The 24,518-nt window shown below is 41.5% G+C and overlaps 1 protein-coding gene across 1 annotated transcript in view; it reads left to right on the forward strand.

Annotated features, from left to right (window-relative positions):
* Window positions 1-14,320: 14,320 nt before the first annotated feature.
* Window positions 14,321-24,518, forward strand: part of LOC106550298 (rap1 GTPase-activating protein 1) — a 73,366-nt gene continuing 63,168 nt past the window's right edge. The window contains exon 1 of the mRNA XM_087716415.1: window positions 14,321-14,471. The gene's annotated coding sequence lies outside the window, so the exon portion shown is untranslated. The remainder of the gene's footprint in view (window positions 14,472-24,518) is intronic.

Below are 24,518 nucleotides of genomic sequence, written 5' to 3' on the forward strand. Positions count from 1 at the left end.
CTATTCTGGTTCACAAAGGTATTCAAACTAATCGGCTATAAACATTGCACGTGGGTACAATGTCCCAGTGTCTTGGAACTACATTTCCCATAAGGCAGTGTCTGCCTACATTTCCCATGAGGTAGTTTCTTAAAGGAGACAGTTCTTAATTTCTACACTAGCTATATACTACTGGGGCAGCACAGTTTTCATGTGACTGTTTCTTTTTCTTTTGAAATGCCTGTGCATTCTTTAGCTTCCTCTATTTTTATCTTGCCAGAGAACTGGAAGGAAGGAAACGCAGAATAGTTGTGAAATATCTATTGATTGATCATATTAAGAGCCCACTGTCTGGAAACAGGGGAGAGGATGCCAAGGGCAAGAGTGATCATGGATGAAAATACAATCAGATGCAAATATGTGCCTTATGCTTTGTTTCCTTCAGAGGTTTCTAATGAAATTGTTAAACACTGTTCATCTTCTGCCTAAGTATTATATTTCAGGGCTTTTTTCTCCTGTAATGATTACACTTTTTTCTCCTGTAATGATTACACTCATGACCTTTTTGGCGAGAAAAGAGCACTGGATCCTGCCAGGTTGTTTTTTTTACAAGTCCTATTATTTTTTATGCAATGTATAGAGAAAACTCATATTGCTACTGTAAAATGTCAGATTCTGAATAATAAGTGGTGTTTTTTTTTTTAATGGGGATCTGGGGCTAAACAAGAATTGTTGATGTTTGATATCTCTTTAGTACAACTGTGCTCAACCAGAAGCACTTTTGCAGGAGAAACTTCATCCTTTTGAGGAACTGAATGCTGCAGTCCCCAATTAAATTTTATCTGGATGTTTGTTTCCACTCTGTACATTTGTGATATCCACAACAGACAACATAATATGAACTTTGTCTCAATAATCCAATACAATCGCCTGGTTAAGTAACATCTTCCAAAAAAGCAATGATATCAGAATTCCTGTTGTTAGTTGTTTACCAATGCAAATTGGCAATGAAGATATCAACATGTGTGGATAGGGTCTGCCTTTCAGAATCAACCATCAACAGTAAAGGACCAAGCAGTCATTGTCGTCTTGCACTTGGTTGAACAGCCATGAAAGCCTTGAAAAAAGATAGTTAAATGCCATGATGTGTTTTATGTTGTACATACAAAGATCAGAACTGTGCAAGCCATTTAGTACTCTACGGAAACAAAAGTTGGACTTTGAAGAAGCAGGATAGGAAGCGTATTGATGCCTTTGAACTCTGGTGTTGGAAACATTTGTGAATATCATGGCTAATCAAGAAAACAAATAAATGGATCATTGAATAATCAACCCCAAATTCTGACTTGAGACACAAACGACCAGGCTTAAATTAACCTAATTTGTGCACAATATGTAAAGACCCAGCTCTCTGGAAAAAGGTTCTAATTCTGGGAAGGGTAGAAGGAAAGATAAAGAGAGGATGTCCAGCAGCAAGGTGGATTGGACTCAGTTATAGTTTTTAATGAGGGCACCACTGGGAATCTTGAAAGAACAGGTTAGGGCAGAAGTGGCAACTTTATGATCTGTGAACTTCAACTCCCAGAATTCCTGAGTGAGCACGAATGCCTCAGGAATTTGGGGAGTTTAAGGCCACAGGTCATAAAATTGCCATAGTTGCCCACCCCTGGATTAAGGATAGATCAACATGGAGATCATGATGATCTCCATGGTCAATAAGGATTGAAAAGGATTTGATGGCACATAATCAAAATGAGTGTCAGCCTCTACTTTGCTTGCTTGCTATTGGCTGCCATAGAAACGGGGAGGGTGGGGGTTTGATGTATTTGGGAGGGGGAATTATTGGTGCTGGAGGAGTTATCAGGAAAGGAGTTTTGTTCTCACCATCTTCTGTGCATGCTGATGGCTTGTGTTTGGTCTTAGTCAAAGTCAACCATCTTTGCATAGCAACTGGATGAGGCCTTTTGAAGATGCACCCCACATGACACCAAAGGGCAGATTGGACATTGGGTTGCGGTAATTGGGGGGAGGGTGCTGGGAAACGTTTGATATGTACATGTTTGCACCTTTTGGGTTCAGATCTTGCTTGCTTTCGCTGCTATCAATTCATATCTAGTAAAAGTACTTTATCTCTATTCAAATGAAGTTGAGGTTTTTCTTTCTTGGATATTGAAGGAATCATGCCTGACATTAAGCAAGATCTCACTTCGCACCCGTCAGGGAGTTAAAAGCTTCTGTGGGGGAGCAGCCAAATGTTTTTCTTGCATCCCATTCCACATCATCGGTGGTAGGATCAAGTGGACTGTAATCTGGGAAATTGAGCTATTAAAAAATTGGTTTACAGGGTCACAATATTCTTTTTTTTTAAATGCGCCTTTAAAAAAAAAGAAAAAAGCAAAAGCAAGCGAACTCCAGCCTAAAAGCAAAACCAACTTTCCAAATAGAGACAGCAGGTGTGGAAGAAGGAAGAAGTTGCAAAATAACTGGGGGTGGGAGGTGGGAATCCACACAGTTCTCCTCCTTTTTCCCTAAGGACCCCATGTGCCAATTCGCCATCATTAATCCATGAAACGTAGTTAACGGAAAATATGATCCTAGAGGGGCAAGATTAAACGCAGCAGCAGAGACCGATTGCCCGGGCGGGCTGCTACCCGGTCACTCTCTGCAAGGCTGAGTTCCTGAAAGTGGCTTTATTTGAAAGGCAGATAGTGGAGGAGGCCGCAAAACGTTGAGGTAATGGTATATTTTTGTCCCTTCTGTCCCACTCCCCCGCCCGGGCCACTCCGCCCCCGCCGGCCTCCCAGACTGCAGTAGATCGTGCGATCCACACTAATCAGCCTCCGCTCTGCTTGCCTTTCTCCGGGAGACGGCGGGTTACGTCATTCCGTAACACAGGCAGCAGCTGTTAAATCGGCGGGATCTGCAGAGCTCCGGCGCTTTTTTCCTCCTCTCCCCTCCCGCCTCCCTCTTATTTCAGGTTTAGGCTCCGTTGCCTGGAGAAAACACGGATGGGGATTTTGGGAGTCGGAAATCTTATGGGATGGCCCCTTCGGAACCAGGCATCTTTTTGAAGAACTGTTTTATGGTTACAAGGTTTGGACTACAAAAGTCCAGCGACGCTTGGCGGCAGTAAAGTGGCCATTCGGATGTCTGCAGTCTAGATCTTAGTTACACCAGCTACGTAGGCAGAAGAACTTGGTTAACTGGCCTCTTTCATCTGCTGCGCTCCTCACCAGAGACATGGTCCCCCCCCCCCCCCCGGGGCCTTTTCTGCACAAGGGTTCAGTTTGTTAAAACATGTAACTCCAGCCAAGGATGCTTGTTTCTGCTTCTAAATCGAACTCGGAGAAATAAAACTGCAGGAGTTATAATATTGAAAATCCTAGCCTCTGCTTGCATAAGCAACCCCAAGGGCTTCTAGAGTAAAAGGTTTTCTACTTAACCCTTTGGTTATGTGCAGTTCTTCCAGCTTTCTCTCCTTAAGGCTGTGTTTTTATTTTTGCTTTTGTGGCAGGTGGTGATAGTAGTGGAGCTAACAAAATGTAGGAGAATAATAAACTTCAGTACGATAACTTTTGCCAGCTTTCCTTATAAAATTCCACAAACAGGCAAGGCAAATACAGAGAAAATGTTCCTTCCTGCCTTAGAATTTTTAATATTGCTCAGATAAAGATCAGAATGTGAAACCACCTGCTGGTACTACCTTACCTTTAATATGATGAATGTATCTAAATGCAAATAGCAAAGCCCTCTGAAACATGAATATACAAACTATTGCAGACACTGGGCTGCTCTTGGTGTGGATGGAAGCTATTGTTTGCCAGTTCTGTGGGTGTATACTCAGAAGGACAACTGGGTTGTTACCCCTAGGCATACATAGGCCTGGACTGGGGCAGGCAACAGGCTGATACGTGTTTGTTTTCCAGGCCACTGCATAGCAGTTTGAACTTTATACATATCACCAATTTTATTTTTATCCTTTCCTTCAGACAAGAAATTACTAGTCACTGTGAACAATGCGAAACTGACAGGTGTCTGTTTGAAAAAAGGGTCTTGAAACTCATTGCTCCAACATGTAGAAATTATTGTAACAACCTTTGCTTCCTTATAAAGAAAGAATATTTGAGATCCCAGGGTTTTAAAAGTGATTGTGATCTTTTTCTTTTGCCTCTCTAGGTAGCTCTCAGCAAGCCACAATCTCTTCGCACCAAACCACTGATGACGTCTTTGAAGATATCAGTTGCCATCCTGGGCTAATAATAGCATTGGAAGCTTGGGCATTTTAATAGGGGAAACCACATACGAAGAAAGAGCTACAGCAGCGAGATACATTTCAGAAGAAATGTGGAAGGGGAAATCACAGGTCACCCGTTGTCTGTAGACAGATGCTTATCACCTTGCAACAAGAGAAATATATTCCTGACCTAGAGAAAATTATTGTGTTAAGGATTATTGAGAAAATTCTGTAAAGTGCTAAATATACATTTATAAGCTAAACACTGGAGACCTTATATGTATCCAAACTGGCACACAACTGAATTCTCCCGTTCTTGGTCCTTTTCCATTGTTTCTACTTGACCCAGGCTAAGGGACTATACTCATTAGTAGACACCTGCCAGTGAGAATAGTTTAAGAAAGGCTTTTCTAGTTACCATGAAATACATAACATGTAATACCTGTTTTTGGAATAAGATTTAAACTAGAGAAAAAGAAGTAACCTCCTCCTTAACTGAGCAAAACAAAATTATAAAAAAAAAACTCCAAATACTGTTCAAATTGCAAAGCTATATTTTCTTAAAATAAGGATGTTACAGTAAGTGAAGGAGATTGCATAGCTTATATTCTATTCACTTCCCAACCTACCTTTTGTTTATCCCTCCTATTGCAATAAGTTGTTTTGGAAAAGGAGAGCAACTGACAAGAAATCTAGAATTCTATTCAATGTTAACACAAACGTGCCTTTTTCAAGAGGCAACTGGACTTTCTGGTTTTTCTTTGAAGACATTTCACTTCTCATCCAAGAAGCTCTGAGAAGCTTCTTGGATGAGAAACGAAATACCTTCAAAGAAAAACCAGAAAGTCCAGTTGCCTCTTGAAAAAGCACCTTTGGGACAACCATGACCTGGATGACAGAGTATCTCCATAGACATCTAGTGTTAACATCTGCTTGCTGAATGACACAAAAGATTCCCCTTTCTTTGAAGTTTCTCAACACCAGATATGTTCCAGAGGCCTCCTGCCTATCAAATAGCACAGGCATCAGTAGCTAATACATTCTAAACCAGTGTTTCTCAACCTTGGCAACTTGAAGATGTCCGGACTTCAACTGGCTGGGGAATTCTGGGAGTTGAAGTCCAGACATCTTCAAGTTGCTAAGGTTGAGAAACACTGTTCTAAACTCTTGCTCAAGGTAAGTATATTTGGGAAAAAGGACTACATGTTAAATTGGATTTTTCCCCATCTTTTTGCATAAGCATTAAAGCACAAAATTTACAGGGCTCTTCTATAAAAAAGAAGTCTGGAAGTTCCTTTTTTTTTTACTAACAATTTTTAATAAAAGACTCAACACTTTCATGAGCTGGAGCAAACATCATCAGATGGGGTGAAGTTTGGAGGAGGGAGGGAAAGACAGGGTGGCTATGCAGATGCAGGTTACATAAAAGTCAGATTACAAATGTCTTATCGATAATTGTACAGCAGTGCATTAAAACCCATTGTTGAAACGTTCAGAGGTTAAATGAAACATTTTGATTATAAGTGAGTTCAGTGATTTCTTGCTCAGTGGTGCTTTTTTCTCCCGAAACAAAACATTTTGAAGTCTGCCACAGAGAGTCCTAGTTAGAATGCTCTGATAATACTTCATCCTTTTTTTTTTTTTGAGTCCTGATGTTAAATTTGTGTCTACTAGTTTTTGTGCAAAAATGTGTTTCATTTCTAATCCAGAGGGAAATTGTTGATAGATTATCACAATAGAAGAACAACATGTGAAGGTGGCTCTGGTCTTACGCGTGCTTATTGGGGCCTGTGATGCTGCTGTCAATGTATATGTGGGGGCAAAATAAACATCTGGGTTTGTTGTAGGGTCTGGTTTTATCCTGTTTTTATCCTTTGTGAGAATCTGTTTCGGGTAGGGTTGCTGTCTGTATGCAACCTTCCAGCTAGCGCAATATAGACCGTAGTTTATTAATGATGCATTTGCCTGTGCATCAACTGTGAGCTATAGTTAACAACCAATCATGTTTCTGCAGTACAATTTTTAATAGATCTTCCCTACTAAGAGTGCTTTTTCTAAGGAATTCCTTATATCATTCCATTATTTTCTTAGGATGTAGATGTTTGGATGTTTTATAATGCCGTGTATATAGTCCTGCAAAAACATAAATACTTGGGAGACTCAATTACACATATTGTAGCACTTGCTAAGGTCACAGATATTTTTGAATAAAATATATCAAGGAGACAATGTATGTGGTTGCTAAGACTGACAATAACTTCATAGTATAATCAGCTACTCAATCAATACATAATATTTTATTTATCTTATTTTTACAGGAGGCACAAACTAGAAGCCTGCATGTAACTCTGTTGTAGATTGGTCTATCATTTGGCTCCATTGCTGAAAATACTGGGCCAGAAAAACAAGAGCTTTCGTATGTCAGCAATCATCCATTTGTCCTTGACTTTTTTTCTTTCTTTTTAATCACAAGGAAGAAGTAATCTCTGCCAGCATCACTGGCTAGCTGGCACAAGTACTGCCATCTTCTGGAGATGTTTTGGTCATTTCTGATGAATGGAAAGGAAGTGGGTTAATCAATTTTGGTGTCATCAACAGTGATGTTTGAGGATGCTTGGAAAAAATATTTTGTTACATGTTCAGAGATTAAAGCCAAAAAATGAACACTTATCTAAAAATTCCAAAACCACAATCATATGGCCACCCTCATCAGTCAGAACTTGATTAGAACTTCAATTCTTTTGCACCACTGTAATCCAAAGATACGAAGGCAGTTTATTCTCATTGCCGGAGCAATACCCTTCCTTCTGTCAGTTGAAATGGCTAATTGAATTCTTATGCTGGTAGGAGAGTTCTGGTGCAAAACAAAAGAGAAGGGTTATTGTCACCCTTTTAGGAGGATGGCCACTTACATGCTTACCTGCTATAACTAAAGGGGGCAAGCCACAAGCTGCTGCAACCTAACAGAGTCTCAAGTTGCCAGTCCTTCACCCCACTCCTGATTCAAGATAGAGAGGAGGCAGATGTAGTCTTCATAAGGAAATAAATTAAGTTCTTGCTTACTGTTTTGTTTTCCTTCCCATTTTTTTGCAATAGCACTAGCACTTAGACTTATATATCACTTCACAGAGTTTTTACAGCCCTCTCTAAGTAGTTTACAGAGTCAGCATATTGCCCCCAACAATCTGGGTCCTCATTTTACCTACCTCGGAAGGATAGAAGGCTGAGTCAACCTTGAGCCAGTGAGATTTGAACTACTGAACTAGCTAGCAGTCAGCTGAAGTAGCCTGCAGTATTGCACTCTAACCACTGCGCCACCTGGGCCCTCAAAGAATCAGAGGCACCCTAGCTGTGCCTTTTAGATCCTGCTTTGTTCCCATAACACAGAAAGCAAACACCATAAGAATGAACAGCTCCAGAAACAGATTTATTTATCAGAGGTTTCTGAGTCATAATAGCCATATGCTATCCCTGTCACTCCTATTTTCTAACTGCAACCCATTACTATTTATTTTTGCATGCCTAACACTACTATCCTAGTGAGTGGATAATTCAGCAATCATCACAGTGAACAGTTTTGCTGGAATATTGGCAATTGCAGCATCAAATCAGGCTCAACTCTTGAAACTTCATGGTTGCATCCATGGAGATTTAAGATAAAATACAAAAATGATTTACTGTCTTCTTTTAATTTTTAAAAATGTCTTAGTTAGTTTACAGGTCTGCATTTACTACTAGTCTCTCTCCCAAGCAGAGGTGGGTTGCTCCTGGTTCGGCCCGGATTGGGTGAACCGATAGTAGCGGCAGCGGGAAGCTCCGCCAACCCGCCTGGACAATTCTGCACATGTGCAGAAGTGTCACGCACGCGTGCAAGTGCGCCCAAACCGGTAGTAAAAAAATTGGCAATCCACCACTGCTTCTAAGGACTAACCACACCACACCTTGAGCTTAGGAGAGCCTGACATGAACAATATATGACTTTTTTTTTTTGTATGTCAATTTCTACTATGCACACACTTGCATTCCCATGAAATAAGGTACTCTGTGATAATATCTACTGGTAAGCTTTAAACTGTGTCTTAGAGGTATTTTACATATAAGAGATTCAAACTGATGCCAATTGAAGAGAATATATGTAGCTCAGGGTTGCGCTGTGGAATCCTTGGTGCCAAGACTGGTTCTTGCTTGCAGCATTTTGTTACCTGACTAGGTAACATCGTTAATGCTACAAGAAAGTGGGATTTGCTTTTGTTTATGTGCAGTAGCTTATCCTGTCAGTGTTGGTGGTGATATGATTTTCTCCTTGGTAGGTCCTTGACTAAGCTGCTGTTTACTACTTGTTAGTCTGCAAGGTCAGAGACACCAAGGACTCCCACAGATTAGAAATGTTTATTATATTTTGCCTTTCAGTTTAAATAATCATCAATGTGCCTTGCAAAATTAAGATTAAAACAAGATTCTCTGTCTTCCACATGTGCAAGAGTTCAGCCACAGAGACAGCAGATTGCATGGCTATTGAATTTTTTTTTAAATTATCCCAATTGGGATTCTCCATCAAAGAGAATGGAGGGTGGGACAGAAAGATTCCAGCCACCTATGACAACTGTTAAAGGAGAGCTTGCGGGGCAGTTTAATCATTCAGAGACAAATGCAAATGCCAAGGTAATCGTGATCAATTACTCCTGAAACAGATTGGAAGCTAGTGAAGCTGTGACAAAAAGAAGAATATGCTCCCAAATAAAAAAGGCGCGTTCAGGAGAAACATGTTGCGATTACTATATTAAAGTCTCATAATAATTAAATTATAAGTCAGTTGAAGCAAAACCTCTCTTTCTCTAAGAACAATGTAGATGATAAACCCACAAAAAACTTAGTTTGCTGGAGCTCCTGCTGAGCAAAGCTCAGTTCAGGGTCATTCCTGATCTAAAAATTGGACAGGAAAATATAACCCATTTGACACTTGGTAAAAATCCCTATTGACAGATCAGTGGTTCCATGAACTAGGAATCTGTTCTCTGAATAGTTGATTTTTGTGTATCATGTTGCCCTGCTTCTGGCTTTAGTCACCAGTTCAGAGACTTGACACCTGCGGTAGAGATATCGATGGGTCACCAAGATACCTTCAACCTGCGGTAGAGATATCGATGGGTCACCAAGATACTCCAAATCTTCAGACAACTATTTCAAGCATTTTGATGATACTATGGGAACCCTGAAGAATACCCTCAATTGTTCACCAATTCCCTAACATCCCATCTAGGGCTGCCCTAAAATATTGTTGTAGGACTATTCGGGATGGCAGCACTGTTTGGGATGGTGGCAGGATTGAAGGAAGTGGAGGGATGTGAATTTCCCAGAGACACAGCACACACTCTGCAGTTCGTGTTGGAAGAATTCCTGGAAAACAAGGTGGAGAAAAGGCCATCACTGGTCTACTCATTCATGGCTTTGCCTTCCTCCTGCAAAGCCTTGCAAAGCACTAGCAGCTTCTGATGCACTGAAGCCCACGGACCAGTTCTCCGGGGGTGCTTCTAACACATACTCTGCACCTTGCACTCTGGATCACCATCGGAAAGAAAATGGCAAAGGTTAGCTGCCAGCAGTAGGGGGTGGCAGGGGTAGTGGCAGAGTCAGGACAGCCAAAAGGACAGAGTTGGAGTGGGAGATAAGGATGGCATTGCCCTGGCCTAACAACTGCAATAAGGACCATTGGGACTCTTATCACGAAGCAGTGCAGTCCCATGGTATTTTATCTAATGACTACATCACTTAGTGATGGAAATTGCCATTTTAAGTTGAGGGCTACCTATGTACATATTCAACAAACAACCAATAATGTACCATAGGAAGATGAGGGTTAGGAATACTCCTTCCCATCTTCATGATAGATCTACAACCTAAGGGGGATGGGAGTTTTAAATCTCCATGCAACCTCTCTGCTGGGGTTGCAAAACACTCAGGATTCACCCTTTCAGCTCCAGGGGTGATGAATCTGGTCCCCTACCATGGGACCTGTTGATGCAATACTGGTAGTCCTCAACTTACAACAGTTCACTTAGAGATTGTTCAAAGTTACAACAGCACTGAAAACAGTGACTTATGACCATTTTTCATACTTATGACTGTTGACCATGGTCACGCAATTTACATTTGGATGTTGTCAACTGATTCATATTTACGATGGTTACAGTGTCCCAGGGTCATAGGAACATCTTTTGCAACCTTCTGACAGTCAATGGGAACCTCAGATTCACTTACATAACTGTGTTACTAATTTAACAACTGCAGTGATTTGCTTAACAAATGTGTCAAGAAAAGTCATAAAATGGGACAAAACTCATTTAACAAATTTCTCACTTAGCAATATAAATCCTGGGCTCTATTGTACCTGTAATCCAGTTGATACCATAGCATTGGAACAGGAAGTATGGGCATGAACTTCCAGCTACCAAGAGGAAAGCAACAAAGTGAAGCACATTGTGTGGTTGAATAATATGTAGAAGGCTGTGCAGGGGCCAGGTATTTTGAGGTCAGCATCTGAGCTTTTATTGTATTGCACTATTAACCAGTGGTGGGATTCAAAATTTTTTACTACCAGTTCTGTGGACATGACTTGCTGGGCATGGCAGGGGAAGGATACTGCAAAATCCCCATTTCCTCATCATCATCTGGGACTCGGTAGGCAGAGAATAGATGGGAGCAGGGCCATTCAGAGGTGGTATTTATAGGTCCTCCGAACTACTCAAAATTTCCGTTACCGGTTCTCCAGAACTGGTCAGAACCTGCTGAATATACCACCTCTGCTATTAACCCTTGGAGGGATTCAAGCCCATTGCATTTTATATTGAGCTACAGCTTTGCAGAGAAACATTTCCATTCTTGTTTACCCCAGGATAGACAGGAGCAAAGCAGTAGCCATTGCTGTGTTGTCTATATTTTTTTAGCTACTCTGCAGCCTCTGAGCTGTTGTGTGGGAGCACAACCAGACAGTGATGGCATCCATTTTGACAGAACTGCCTTGAAGAGTCAGTGTTCTAATAAACCCAGCAGAAAAGCAGCCTCTCCACATTCCTTTAGAATATCTAATGTTGAGCAATAAAACCTAAAGTAATCCATTAAATACCAGATGGAATATTAAGTTATGCAAGAGATGGAACAACTGGAGAGCATTGTTGACCTGCTCAGCGCAATCTGAAAGAGATCAGCATCTGCTTGAGCTGGGCAGGCTGGCTATTAGGCATAAAGAGCTGGCTGCCTTGGGCAGAAAATTCTGGTAGGTATGACAGAATAAAAACTGAATTTCCATCTTCTTGAGTCAATGTTCCTCCCCCCGCCCCACCAGATTACCTAATCTGAGTTACCTTTTCATGCCACCGAGACCCAGGCACAAGGCAGTGTAGAAAGGCTACAGACTGATTAAATATGCTCAACAGCCTTTACCTGAAAAACAACTTCAATCTAGATGAATGGATTTCAACTCCCAGCATTCTCATTAATGGCTATGCTAGCTAACTGGGAGGATTCTGGGACTGGTCTAGCAGAAAACATGGGCATTCTTGCACTGCAGCATTTGTCAGCAAACATGATACGCAATGTGCTGGGCTACAAAACCCAAATTTCCACAAGATGGCAGCCAAGAGATACAGTAAACCCTAGAACAGAGGCAAGAGAACAGTAAGTTACCTGAAAGACAGGACTGCTTGTGCTATGTGCCCACCCACCAACTCCTAAAGTGACCTCAGGTAGCAAAAGAGACTGCTTGTCCTGAGGCAGTGCCCAGGGTGATGGGGAGGGAGGGAAAGATGGGGGAGAGAGAGAGACTGACTGACTGACTGCAGAGTTGTCTGGCTAATTTCTGTTCATGACAAGGGGTTGGAGTTAGGAGAAACTTTTCCCCCAATGCAGCAAAACTTCTTGGATGGCCCTCTCTACGCTAACACTTGTATTTGTTACATCAGGCACAGAGATTCATATATAGCTTTCTTTTATGTGCATGAAACTCCCTTCAGATACAAGAGCTCAGTTGCACCGCTGAAAAGCTCCTCTAGTTAGCTTTCTGTAATACTGTAGGAGAAGCATAATCCAGGCCACAAATTGCTTCTGGCAGTTTCTCTCTGGAAATTAAATATGATCAGTAGCAACTGATAGCCAGACGTTGTTTGCTACAAATATATTTCATGAAGAGATGAGTTTGCAGGTATTTCAGTGCAGAAGCCAGATCAGATCTGAGCATTGAGGTGTTTAAGCCTATCTGTGATCACATTGAAAGAAGAGACAGATTTAAGGAGTAAAGAAGGACAAACTCTTCCACTTGAGCAAGGCAAAAAGGGGAGAAAGGGCAACTGAAAAGCAGAGGCACAGAAGGAAGAAGACCCAGCTATTTATCTGCTTCTTTGGATGCTTAAAACAAACCCCACCCCCATAGAACATCTAAAGTCATAAAACCAAATCTGCTGCTATCAAGTCTTACTTGGTCCCTAAACTAAATCCTAAAACTAACCCAAATTTACCCAGCTGACTTTATGCTTAAGATAGGACTAGAAGTCACAATCTTTCAAGTTTCCAGTCTGGTGTCTGAATCATTACACCAAACTGTCTCTCCCTCCCTTTTTCTAGGATTCTTAAAAAATGAAAGGCTACTTTTCTGCCATTTTCAAGTGGGAAAGAAATAAAGACTGTTGTCAGCCCTCAAATAGGTATAGTATGTCATGTCTTAAAAATTAATACAAATTTAAATTTCCCTACAACCAAGCCCATTTATAGAGTGGTTTGATCCCACCCACTCGCTTCTCTTTCTCCCAATTCTGAAGTTATCTACGCCTTTGCTATTTAATAGAAGCTATGATTAATTTCAGATGGTGACTTCAGAATGAGTTATGGCAGTTCCTGAAAAGAGAGGGGAATTTGCATTTGCTGAAAGGAGGAAGATAGCAGGTGGACTTGAGGATATTCCCCAAAGATCATGAGTGGGAATGATCAATACTTTTGAGAAACATATGGGCTTATACATTGTTCTGAGTAAAAATGGGATGGCCCTAGATTTAGTGGATGGCCCTTGATTTAGTGGATGTGCAAACCCAGCCCATTATTATTTGCATCACAGTACATAATTCAGAGTTTTGTGCGAACCTGACTACAAAAAACATGGTTAAAACAATCACAGCCTAACACAGCACACAAACTTAGCCAATGTTTGTTTTTTATCTCAGTGATAGAACTCAAGGGAGCCAAAGTCCCACTCCAAGCCATGAAATTTCCCAGCATAAATCAAACCCTTTTTTCTAGATTATTTTACAGTAAAAGGAATTAATCTGCATGTGAATTGAAACTTATCTCTCCCATCCACTTTAAAAAGGGGCAATTAACAGAAAATCTTTAATGAAACCAAGATATTGATCACCACTTCTCCTCTTCATTGAAGATTTCTATTTAACTTCTTGTTTCTACAGGGACAGGTTGCTATTGCAAGCTTGGAAAATGTATAGCCAAGGTCACACAAGACTTTGGGTTCTTCCCCTGTTTCATTGTGTGGCTTAGCAAAAAAAGCAAACAAACCACGGGACTGTCTCCAAAGATGGTGCACTGGGGGAATCTGGCTTCAAGGGAGCACAGAAAGGATCGGACTGACTAGACGCCACCAGCCACCTCACCCCTGCTGGTTGTCGGGACTGAGACAAACTATGTTAGGCAGGTTTTGCTTTCGTCACACACACACACACACACACAACCCCCTCCCCATACACACGTTAAAGTAAAAAAAAAATACCCCAAATCCTACTCAGATTGGGCTGCCGTCCAGAGGTCACGAACCTGATTTTGAGAGAGTTCAAGACATTAATTTCAAACCATCAAAATTGCTAGCTCGGGGGAAACAGAAAACTGCCCTGCCTGTTGTAACTGGGCTCAGATTAGCGCCGCTTCCCTCATCTCCTTCACGGGAAGCAGAATCGGGAGGGGGCTCTGAGCCGTATATCCTCGGGAGGGCATAGCCATCCAAGTCCGCCTTCCCGGTGTCCTCGCGCCCCTTTCCCCTTCTCCGCCAAATCGCCCTCAGCCGAAGTACGGCTGCCGTCTGCAGGTGGAGTCGCGGCAGCGGAAGGGGAGGAGAAAAGGACGCCGCAACCTACTTGAATAATTGATAGGCTGGGCTGCGAAGGGGAAAGCTAGCAAATGCAGAGGAGCAGCCGGGCGCCGGGCTCCCTGCGTCGTTGCCGCCGTCCGCTTGCCTGCTCGCCGGCGATGAGAGAATTGCGCGCAGGTAGGGGAGCTCGGCCGCCGCGTGGCGCCTCTCCTGCCAGGCTAATTAAGGAGGCGCGGGAAAAGGGAAGGAGGCACGAAGGAGGAGGGAGAGCCGGCGACGGCTCTTAACCGTGACAGATAAGTCGAGCCTCCATCTTCAGAAGCAGTGTACCCCTTCGTGGTCATTTACTGAGAAGGGCTGAGACATTCAGACTCCTCTCTAAAAAAAAAGATTAAATGAGTGAACGAATTCCTGGACAGAGAGATGTTTCGACTGGGCTGAGCTCTAAGTTGAGCACAAATCACATCCCTCCCCAGGTGGAGCTGGTGGGTGGAAAAGAAGACGAGGAAAGAGAGAGAGATGGTCCAGAAGAGTTACCATTTCTCCCATATCCTTTCTTCTGGGGCAGTTTAAAACATTGCAGGCAGAAAATGCTGCAAGAGTTGTTCCTTGGGACTGCAACTTGATGCCCCTCTTGAATTGCTACCTGTCATTGCTATGGTTGAAGGGACAGTATTAGAAGAAACGGTGCAAGCATCTTTGGGATCCTTGGCTAATAAGAGATCTTGATTTCTTGCACCAATAATTATGGTCTTTGTATGTGCAGGAACACAGTGGTGTTTAGATCCAGCAAATGTTTTCATTGGTAAGGCTTATCTATGAAATATAACAAGGATTTTGTTGTTAAGAATGTTCCTGAGCAGGTATAAAATAAGAGAGGAATTTATATTTAGGCAAAAAAAACCTATCCCAAAACTCATCAGCCTGACAAGAAATGCAATTGAAGATTGCTTGCCATTTGTCTCTGTGCCTGCTGGTCAGCTATGTTGGTCTTAGAGGTATTTACGAAGCAATGGTGAACCAAAAGGGGCTCTGATTGCTCCAACTGCATCTTGTCTAGGAGGCATTATTGTAGGTTTGGTATGAATGAAGAGATCTTGCTTCCATTTTCATGCATTAAAAAGAGATGATCATATTCATGACTTGGTTCTGCTGCTCTGCATGGAGCAGATGTTTGCATTTGTGTTTGACACATACTGATCTGTTGCAGCAAAAACAGAAAGAGTGTGTGCATGTGTGTGTATGTGTGTTCTGTGGCATTTTAAGAACTAACAGATTCATTGTGGCATAAGTTTTTGTCAAGAGGATTCTATTTCATCAAACATCACTGTTACCTTCAGTTGGAAAACTGAATTCTCTGGGTGATAAAGAAAGGTTTAAGTTGGTCTTTCAGTGACTATGGCTCTGTCCTGTTTTCTTCTATTTCACATCAGGCTTGTACAATCTTGATGTCATTTATTTAACTGATGGATGGCACATCAGTTTGTTTGATCTACTCATGCAGCCTAAATTGTGCCCTTTCATCAAAGATAGGGAAATATACTCTGACATATTTGAAGATAGCCTGGTAAATGATATGGAGTGCTTTCTCTTATCTCTTTACTGCACATACAAATTAAAAATGTTGTAATATCCACCAGGAACAAAAGAGGATATTTCTTGGAACACTGACAGTAAAAAAAATTGTTTTCCATGAAAACCTAGGCAAATGAATTTAAGAACAACTATGCTAAAACTTTACAGTTTTATATCAAGCTGCTCTTTAAATGTTTGCTTATAAATCACTGCACCAAAAATAAAAATCTCCCAGTATGCACTTAAATTCCAATTTGGCTGCAGAATAAATGCTACCTTATTTCAACTGAATGTTGACAAGTGATTTTAAAAGGGAAACATGATTGGATTAGTAAATCTGAGCCCAGTTAACCAGTCTGGAGGAGTTTGTAATTGCTTTTGGAAAACTAACATCTGATGCCAGAGATGCTATCATCTGACATATGCTAAACCAAAAAGTATTGTTGCTGTATTTTCCTTTTCAGCTTGGAGTATTTCCATTTTTAATGGAACTAAGGGAAATCTAAGATAGGACTTATTCTTTTATACTGAGATTGTCCCAAAAGAGAGTTCCACAAATTTTCCCTTGTAGTAATATAGTCCTACTTTTTTTGCCTTTAAATGTCCTAATTATAGATAGGAATTATTGCATGTTCAGATGCGCAAGATCAAGATTTATTTTTCATTTAGCCCAATTAAGGAATAGGGATATCGTTTTCTCCTCAGCAAATATATGTATTTGTTTTGCATAATATCACAACCTGCACACACTCCTGATGGGTGACATCAGTAAAATGGCACATAAATGCAGACCAAAGCAACATCTGGTAATCCAAACAGCACTAATCTATTATCTTTCAGATGTTCTCTGGAAGACCTATTTTCACTACGTTCCAGAAAACCTTCTTTAAAGCAGGTATAAAAGAATCTACTGTCTATGAGCTCCTGCCCTCTTAATCTCACAAAAGTGGGGAAATATTAATATGATTTGTTAGAGAGGACACACTATTGATCAATTCTATATGAAGAAGTTGGTCCTGAAGGTATTTGGGACCAAATTCATATAGGGCTGTATTGGTTGAAATCAGTACTTTGAACTGTACCCAGAATATGAACAGTCAATGCAGGCTATTACATTTTGTATCAACAGTCATTTTTAGTAGTCTTCAAGGGCAATCTCAAGTAGTGCATTGCACTAATCCCAGAATTTGTAGTTCCATACCTGTCAGAAAGAGTGAACATCTTCAATTTAAGCATGTTCTAATGAACCAATATGGGCCTGCTACTTTTGCATCTTCAGAGGCACCTGAGTTGCTTTCTTACATGGACTCAATGAGAGAAGTAAAACTTACACCAATAATATTTTTAAAGTGGACATTTGTAGTACCGTATATTTCAAACATGGACTAAAGAACTAGTATCCAGTAATACCTCATCAATGGCTTCATGTCCCTTAAATGGTATCTACAGATTTGAGATTAAAGTTGATTCATCACAAATTGTATTCAGGGTATATTTGACACCCCAAAGGATGTATTTGAAAGGATGGACATCAGATTTTCTACATTGGTGATTTACAAAACCGAAGGTTCATTAACCCATATTATATGGGCATGTGATCATCTGGTATATTTTTGGAATAGTATTTTAATGCACATAAGTCGATTCAAAGGAAAATATTTAAATTTTAAGAAGTTAACATGATGTTGAATTATATACCAAAGCTTTCATTGTTTATCGGAAATTATGATTCTATCAAGCATGGGGGAATGATTCAAATAATTATATTGAAAAACCTCTGAGGCACCCTGCAAGGGAACACCCACTAGACCAACTTATCTTCCGCAACCACACAGCACCTCCAACTCCCAACTCTTGTAGATGGTACAGAAGTAAATTGTGGTCAGTGATACCAGTTAACCATGAGAAGTCTAAAAAGGGAAGGATGGAAATAATTGTTTAAAATAGCTGGCTCCAGGAAAGATCGTATTTTGAGGAGATGGCATACTAATATCTATTTCAAGGCTAGCATCATCTCCATTGACTATCTCCCAGACCATCTCTCTCTCTGAGAACAATTAATCAATGGAAAGGCTTGTCTCCCTGAACTTGTGGATGCTCCATTACTGGAGGTTTTCAAGAAAAGAACGGATAGCCAGATACACAGAGATAGAAACTTGATGGACATGGATGGCAGAAGTCATATCAGAGAACATTCTAGACATTTCATTGGCATCTACAGGCAGGAAGGCACCTCAGATAACTGCATGACGCTGCCCCAGGCACCACTTTGACTCTGCCCATAGTCAAGAACACAGTGAACAGTAAACAGTTATAACATTTTTCTACCAAGTGGCAGATTTTTACAATGTCAATAAACTCCTGAGATGATTATCATAACTCACCTGATCACAGAAAAGGAAGATTCTGCCTTTTTATTTACAAGAGCCAGTTTGAGATATATATTGGGCTAAATCTGGAAGGTTAGTAGGTGACTTTGTCCCAATTACCTTCTCTTAGCTCAGTATATTTTACAATATTGTTTTGTGAAGATCAAATTGCAAAAGTATATATAGTGCCTGATGGCTTAAACTTCTAAAGCAGAAGGTCATCTTGAGGACCACACAAAGTTTTATTGAGGGCTACACAATGGGCAAATCTGTGAACCATTGTGGAGGTTTAGAAGTTTTAAAGGCTGATATGAACGCCTTAATTATTTGGAAGATATACAACTGTTCCATAAGCTCCCACCTTTGCGAGATATGTGCCTCAGGGTGAGCTGGGAGCAACAAGTGATGCTGTAGATATGATGTGTCCCATGGACTCCATTTTTTGTATCAGTTTGAGAAGAAAGACAGGATATAAATCTAAAAACCTAAAATGACACTTAGAGAGGAAAGGAGAGGAGAGGAAAAGAGGGAGAATATGTTAGACTCATATATCTTTTGAAGAAGTAACTGAAAGATTTAATAACTTCTGAAGTCATTAACTTCAGTTATTAGCTATGAAGAACATAGTTATGTACTGTGATGGTTCTCTTTTGGCTAAAAGATATTTAACACATTCATTTTACTTTGGGGGACATGCAGACATATATAAATACTGATGTTCTTTTGAATTATATAACAATGGTTTGGAAATCAACAGGAGAACAATGAAAATAGATACTGCACATATTTATAATGGTGAAAACCTGAAATTACAAAATTGAAAAGACGTCCATTTCCTTTCAGTTATATAGTGGTCTGATATACGTCTCTGTATTCAAACGAGGATTTAATTGGTAAGAGTCTTAATTTGAAGACTGTTTAGACATTTGATCTGTGCATTCTAGTTTATTATTTTGATTCCCGTCTCAAACTATTATAAGTGAACAATTGTATGATGCGATATACTTACAAGGGTATTTTTCGCTCTTTCCTTTTTTGCATGTAAAATAAAATTTGAAAATGCCATTGAAGAGAAGAAGATAAAAGCTTCTTTTTTCAGAACTACTTAGGACAAAGGAAGAATAATTTTATTATCTTTTATTATTAGGGTGATTCTATTTGTTAATAGCCAAAAATCATTATCAAACTCTTATGTACAGCAGCACTTGAGATCTGAAATGAAACTTCTCCCATTATATTTTTGCATGGAAGTTGCCTTACAATCCATAAACATTGTAATACCTAATGTTTGTATACAGAAAAGTGGCATGGTCAAAACCCAACAGCTGGGAATTGGCAGAGAAGAATCTCCTCTCGCTCAGGATTATCATGTCCTAATCTGTCCAAAGACTGAGTCATAACTTTAGCCATGCATCTCTGACTCCTCCTCCTTGGCTCCAGTTTCGATGAGGACGCAGCCATATAAAGATGATATTGAAATGACCTGATTGGAAAAGAAAAGAGGGGGAAAGAAAACCCACTCCCTTCCCCCACCCCCAGTGGGCCTAACAACGGACCCAGGGTGGGGCCTGGACCCTCGTGCAAAATACCTAGAAGCAACGTTTCAGGTAGGACCAACGTTTCTTCTCTGGTATTGATTGCAGGAGAGTCTATTCTTCTTGCAGAATTAGTATATATAAACACAAAATTTGGAATACAGTTCTAACCCCTTGCTCCTTTTCAGGCCTTTGAGTCTTTTACTACTATTTATTGCTCAGAATGGAGACTTGTCTGTTCTTACCCCAATTCCACGCCTACAACTTTTGGTCCATATGTGCTTTATACTATAGTATTAAAATGTTCAGAATTAGAAATGGCAGGTGGATGGGATGGAAATCCTCAGCAAAGACAGTAAAGTCCACATTTTGGATAGAGAGGATCATTGGTTTGAAAGAGGAGTAAAAGAGGCCATTTATGTTAACATTGAGCAGCTCTCTCTCAACAGAGGGAGAGGAATAAAACACCACCTATCTCCTATCTACAACACAGCCCTTGCAGCAGTTCCAAGAAAATTTCACAACCAATTGCACTTTGATTCAGGTGACACTTAGGTCAAAGAGCTCTCGGGGAGAGTGCTAACGACCAGTTTACTGCAAAGAAATGCAATTCTTCTTTCACATACACGCCCCCCCCAATCCTGTCAGAATCTATCTTTCCATCCCCCCACTATCCATTCTCCTGTCAGTATCTATCTTTTCATTCTCCCCCCCCCCCGCCCCCGCCATCACAACTGGTGAAGTTTCTTGGATAAAAAACAAAACCTTTGGTCTTCCTTAAAGAAAAAGAAAAAACCAGTCCAGTTGCCTTTTGAAAAAGTACCTTTGAGATAAAATGAGGATAGCGGAAGCCCCTAGTTTCTCATCTGTGAAATAGAGATGTTCTTGCACTGATGAAACTTGTAGTTTGGGATTTGGAAGCGAGATTCTCAGTTCTTCATTGCCCTCAAAGTGGTGCTGAACCTCAGAACAATATTGTTGGAGATTTGGGGAAAAGAGTGCAATCTTCTAAACAGAGAGTCAAGATTCTATATTCAGAAATAATGGCGAAGCCATATAGGAGGAAATTTGTCTTTCTGATTGGTGTGTACCAAGGACCTGTGGATAGCCAGAAGAACTGAGGCGGAGACGGGAATAAAGGCTAACAAATTTTATTCCCTGGCAAGTACAGGCTAACTTTCAGAACCGGCTTTAGACAGGAACGCGCGCTGCTCGTTTGGACAGCTCCCTATTTATACAGGAGCTGTCAAACAATCAGCCAATCAGGTGTCGAGCGCTTCCCGCTTAAACTCTTTATTTTAACGCATGCTCAGAACATGACACTCCTCCCCCCTAAGTTTGCGCAAGCGTAGTCTTGTAAATATGCTGGACGCCGCCTGATTCGGCCGGACGCCCTAGGCCCTTCTGCACCGCTTGGAGGCTCTGGTTGCTCGACCGAGGACTCTGCGTCTGAGGATGGTGATCGCTCGGGCCGTCGAAGAGCAAAGGATGGTGCTGGCCCACCAAGTAAGTCGCCACTTCAGTTTGGGGCACTGGCTGCTTGTTCTTCTGCGGCCTCCTCGTTTCGGGGCCCCGCGCCGCCCATTGGAGTTGTCAAAGGTGGTCGGTTGCCTGATGGCTGCTGGCCGGTTGGTGGTTGGCGTCTGCTCCGCAACTGGTCGCAGTGGCATTTCCAAATTCTGCCGTCATGGAGCCTGACCCTGTAGGAGCAGGGCCCAGTCTGGTCAGTCACTATGCCTGGTAGCCACAAGGGATGCCCTCCATAATTCCGGGCATACACTGCCTCCCCCTGGACGAAGGATCGGGACCCGCCCTGGGAATCCAAAGGAGTTGGGGTGGCATAGGCAGGGTGCAACCGGTCAAGGGTTGTTCGCAACCGGCGTCCCATGAGGAGCTCGGCTGGGCTCGTATTGGAGTCGGGCGAAGGAGTGGAGTGATGGGCCAGCAGGAAGGCGTCAATGCGTTCTTGCCAGGGGAGGTGGTCCATTTTGGAGAGAGCTTCTTTGACGGACTGCACGGCGCGCTCTGCCAAGCCATTGCTAGAGGGGTGAAAAGGGGAGGTGAGGGCATGTCGGATGCCTTGGGAAGCCAGAAATGCCTCAAACTTCGCAGCCGTCAGTTGTGGTCCGTTATCGGACACCAACACATCGGGTAGGCCGTGGGTGGCAAAAAGGTGGCGCAGGGTCGCGATGAGCGCGTCTGTCGAGGTGGAGGACATGTGGACGACCTCAACCCATTTCGAGAAGGCGTCCACAGCAATGAATAGCATGCGGCCCTGAATGGGGCCCACGAAGTCAACGTGGACTCGGGACCAGGGAGTGGAAGGAGGTTCCCATGTCCGAGGCTCGGCTTTTGGAGGCAAGGCTTGGGCGGCCTGGCATTGCGGGCACCCGGCGACATGGTTGGCAATGTCCTGGTCTAACTTAGGCCACCAAACGTAGCTCCTGCCTAGGGCTTTCATCCTGACGATTCCCGGGTGTGCGCTATGCAGCTGCCTCAAGACGGTAGTCCTCAGTGAGGCCGGCACAACTACTCTATGGCCCCAAAGTAAACAGCCGCGCTGAACGGACAGCTCCGCCAGGCGTGATTTGAAGGGAAGGAAGGTGGGGTCTACGGGTTCCTTTGGCTACCCTCGCTTAACCCAGTCTAGCACCCGGGATATTACCTGATCCCTTGCGGACAACCGGGCGATGTCGGCGGCAGAGATTGGAAGGTGGAGATCGTCAATAAGGAACACAGGTGCCACAGCAGCAGGGTCTTCCGAAGCTTCCGGCAGGGGGCAACGGCTGAGTGCGTCGGCATGAGCAATCTGCTTCCCCGGGCGGTGGTGCGGAAGTTTAACGTGGCCATTCCTGTCAGGGACCCAGCGACGTCTCGTCGCGGTAGAAAGTAAGCGCGGTTCTAGTGACTCAGCGAGTGACTTCAGCAGCAAGTGACTTCAGCTTCTCGCACCTCAGTTTGGCAATCCCACCCTCGTCGCCAGTGGTGTGTACCAAGGACCTGTGGGTAGCCAGAAGAACTGAGGCGGAGACGGGAATAAAGGCTAACAAATTTTATTCCCTGACAAGTACAGGCTAACTTTCAGAACCTGCTTTAGACAGGAAAGCGCGCTGCTCGTTTGGACAGCTCCCTATTTATACAGGAGCTGTCAAACGATCAGCCAATCAGGTGTCGAGCGCTTCCCGCTTAAACTCTTTATTTTAACGCATGCTCAGAACATGACACTGATTTTTTGATAAAGCCATGGGATCAGAAAGCCAGGATTCATAAGCTAATGTCAAACCAAGCTTCAACTTAGTGCTTCTTGCCCAAAAAAATTGGCCAGAGATTGTTATTGGGGTGACACAAACATTTTATTATAAAAATATTTCCAGGGCTACCTATCACAACTGACAGCAGTGTGGAGTTTATTAGTATATAGTTTGAAACATAGAGAATAATTTGTCCTATGGGTTTTATAGTACTCAGCAAAGTAAAATCTACCTGATGCTAAGTATAGTTTGTTTTAAGCAGAGTATTTTAAATAAACCACAATGGCTGGATTCCATAATGTGCTAAGCTTAAGCCATTAACACAATACAGCTTGGTGGGATATGTGCAGCCAGTTACTGGAGAGAATTACATTTTTCAGATTAAATTTAACATCTGTATTTTCCTCTGCAGCTTTGCCCTTTTAAAGACTCTTTATACCTTGTCCTTTTAGTTTTCCTTCTAATATTTATGTTTATTAAAAAAAACAACTACCCCAAATAATGATGATTGGGATCTTTTAAGATTGTGGCATGAGAGAAGGATTTATATAAAAGGACCTTTTGCATAGTTTTAGGCAATAATTTATTGTCCTTAATCTGGCAGGATGTTTCTCATCAGTGTTAAAATTCTTAATATATTATTAAATATTAAACATTAAACAATAGAGCACTATTCAGTGCGATATGCTTTGCATTAAAATTCAGCTAAAAGCCAAGCAAAAGATATTTAGAATGTCCTTCTATAACTTACTACTTTTGGATCATTCATGTCTAAATGAGGTTACCCTGGCTATCTGGCAGAGAAAAGCCATTTTCACATATTTCTCTTGCTGTTAAATGACTGTTGCAAATTTGGTTTTGGTTGCTTGTATTTTAATTATGTATTTTTGTTCCTTTTACTTTTTGCAAGGGCCTAAGGGTAATATCAATAAAAAAGAAAGCACAGCAGGAAAAAAAAAATCTGAAAACAACATCATAATTAAAGATAAGCACCAAACCTCTCTTAAGAGAGTAATTATATACAGTATATACTCATAGTTTCATGGTTTAGTTCAATTTATTTTTAGAGTCCTAAATACATTTAGGGCCAGAAGATCTTGAATTGGCAAATCTACATACCACAATAAGTTAGAATTTAAAACACCACACACACATTAAGGCTTAGTACATGATATATAACCAACTTTATCCCTCTGTCCAGCCTATTAACAAAAATTAATGTGAGGATAAAGTAAAGATGATACTTTCATGTATTTTACCCTGAGCTTTCATACAAAAGAATTGGTATAATAAATAAGTTATGGGTAATTCTGCTTGATATTTATTACTGCATGAAGTAACTAAGAGAGTAGAAATTCTGTTTTTTCTGCCTCTGATATCTATTTTGTATTATTCCTTTTTATATTTTTTACCTAGTGAAATGGTTTAGGTTAATTCCTGATATAGAAGAGCAAGATTCAAAATATTAATATGAACAAAATATTAGCAAGATGT

The sequence above is a fragment of the Thamnophis sirtalis genome, unplaced genomic scaffold (genome assembly GCF_051295495.1).
Source record: "Thamnophis sirtalis isolate CommonGarterSnake01/CBP01778 unplaced genomic scaffold, rThaSir2_p1.2 scaffold_5, whole genome shotgun sequence".
Lineage (NCBI taxonomy): Eukaryota > Metazoa > Chordata > Lepidosauria > Squamata > Natricidae > Thamnophis > Thamnophis sirtalis.